Below are 3,002 nucleotides of genomic sequence, written 5' to 3' on the forward strand. Positions count from 1 at the left end.
GAGACATGTTGGGTTCAAGTCCCAAATGCACAGTTCACTCATTTCACTTTTGTGAGCCTGTTTTCTAACCTGCAAAATGGAGTTCACGGGGTCTTTATGAGGTAAGGGAGGAACTGATAATGAAAGCTAACACTGTACTAGGTACTTTTTTTTTTTTTTGAGACAGAGTCTCACTCCATTGCCTGGCTGGAATGCAGTGACGCGATCTCGGCTCACTGCAACCTCCACCTCCCAGGTTCAAGCGATTCTCCTACCTCAGCCTCTGAAGTAACTGGGACTACAGGCGCCTGCCACTATGCCCAGCTAATATATATATATATATATGTATGTTTCTTGTTGTTGTTGTTGTTTTTGAGACGGAGTTTTGCTCTTGTTTCCCAGGCTGGAGTGCAGTGGCACCACCTCGGTTCACCGCAACCTCCGCCTCTGGGTTCAAGCGATTCTCTTGCTTCAGCCTCCCGAGTAGCTGGGATTACAGGCATGTGCACCATGCCCAGGTAATTTTTGTATTTTTAGTAGCAAGGGGGTTTCACTACGTTTGTCAGGCTGGTCTCAAACTCCCGACCTCAGGTGATCCGCCCACCTTGGCCTCCCAAAGTGCTGGGATTACAGGTATGAGCCACTGCACCCATCCTGTACTAGGTACTGTTCTAATAAGCTTTATATGTATTAATCCCTTTATCCTGCCAACTCCCACAGGGTACACAATATTCCATCACCACAATGTGTGCTCTGGGAAATAAAAATCTTGATTGGAATTTTTGTCTAAAGAAATAAAAAGTCCAGGTGCAGTGGCTCACACCTGTAATTCTAGCACTTTGGGAGGCTGAGGCAGGAGGATCACTTGAGGCCAGGAATTTGAGACCAGACTGGTCAGCAGCAAGACCAGGTAATCTGCTGAATAAACAAATAGTGCAAACAAAGATTCCTTAGGGTTCAGTTTTCCTATCTCTTTTTTTCTGCAACCAAATTGGTTTATTATAGGAATGCAAGGTTTAACATATGAAAATCAGTTCATGTATTTTACCACATTTAATAAAATAAAGGAGAAAACCACATGATCATCTCAATAGATGCAGGAAAACATTTGACAAAGTTCAACATTCATTCATGATAAAAGCTCTAAGAAAAATAGAAATAGAAGGCCGGGCGCGGTGGCTCAAGCCTGTAATCCCAGCACTTTGGGAGGCCGAGACGGGCGGATCATGAGGTCAGGAGATCGAGACCATCTTGACTAACACTGTGAAACCCCATCTCTACTAAAAAATACAAAAAACTAGCCGGGCGAGGTGGCGGGCGCCTGTAGTCCCAGCTACTCGGGAGGCTGAGGCAGGAGAATGGCATGAACCCGGGAGGCGGAGCTTGCAGTGAACCCAGATCCGTCCCCCGCACCCCAGCCCGGCCGACAAAGTGAGACCCCGTCTCAAAAAAAAAAAAAGAAAAGAAAATAGAAATAGAAAACTTTCTTTTATAAAACGCATCAGTAATAAACCTACAGCAAACATGAACGTTTAAAGATGATATCTGGGGCTGGGCGTGGTGACTCACGCCTGTAATCCCAGCACTTTGGGAGGCCGAGGAGGGCGAATCACAAGGTCAGGAGATCGAGAGCATCCTGGCTAACACGGTGAAACCCCGTCTCTACTAAAAAATACAAAAAAGTAGCCGGGCATGGTGGTGGGCACCTGTAGTCCCAGCTACTCGGGGGCTGAGGCAGGAGAATGGCGAGAACCCGGGAGGCCGAGCTTGCAGTGAGCCAAGATTGTGCCACTGCACTCCAGCCTAGGCGACAGAGTGAGACTCCGTCTCAAAAAAAAAAAAAAAAGATGATATCTGGAAAAAGACGATGATCAATTCTAGTCAACATTGTACCAGAGGTCCCAGACAGTACAATTAAGACAGTGCAATGAAACAAAATCAAAGTATAAGGATCAGAAAGGAAGAAAACCACTTTTATTTCCAGGTAATATAATATGCATATGTAGAAAATTTTTTTAAATCTCCAGTTAAACTATTAGAGTAAGCAATACAGTGAGGCCACTGGCTGCAAGGTTAATATGCAAAAATCAATTGTCTTCCTATATGCTACTGCCAAGCAACTTGAAAATGAATATGTAAAAACAATAGAGTTTGTAATGCTATAAAAAATTAAATACCTAGGAATAAATCCAATGAAAAATATGCAAGATATTTATTCTAAAAATCACAAAATGTTATTGAAATTAAAGAAGACCTATAGAAATGGACGGACTTACCATGTTCATGGTAGAAAAGACACAATGATGTAAAACTGTAGAGTCTCCCCACATTGATTTCCCCAATGGGAATCTGAAATCCTGATAGAAACTTGGAAAGTTTTTCTGTGGAGCTGGCCTTACATTGTACCTGGAAGTGCGAAAGGCCAAGTATAGTCAAGACAGCCTTCAAGAAGAACAAAGCTAGACTGCCTGCGGTGGCTCACTGAGGCTGTGAGCTTACACATGGCCCTCACCACAGGAAAATGTAGGCCACAGGCCAGTCATGATGGCTCATGCTTGTAATCCCAGTACTTTGGGAGGCCAAGGCAGGAGGGTCACTTGAGCCCAGGAGTTCGCGACCAGCTTGGTCAACATGGTGAAATCCCGTCTCTACTAAAAAGACAAAAAAATTAGCCGGGTGTGGTGGCCGACACCTGTAATCCCAGCTACTTGGGAAGCTGAGGCAAAAGAATCGCTTGAACCCAGGAGGCAGAGGTTGCAGTGAGTCCAGATCATGCCACTGTACTCCAGCCTGGACAATGAGAGGGAAACTCCATCTCAAAAAAAAAAAAAAAAAAAAAAAAAAAAAACCTGGGCACGGTGGTGCATGCATGTAGTCCCAGCTACTCAGGAGGCTGAGGTGGGAGGATTGCTTGAGCCTGGGAGGTTCAGGCTGTGATTGAGCCACTGCACTCCAGCCTGGGTGATAGAGCGAGATTCTGTCTCAAAAAAAAAAAAAAAAAAAAAAAAAAAAAAAAAAAAAAA

This window comes from Rhinopithecus bieti, unplaced genomic scaffold (assembly GCF_001698545.2).
Source record: "Rhinopithecus bieti isolate Rb0 unplaced genomic scaffold, ASM169854v2 scaffold_4666, whole genome shotgun sequence".
NCBI lineage: Eukaryota > Metazoa > Chordata > Mammalia > Primates > Cercopithecidae > Rhinopithecus > Rhinopithecus bieti.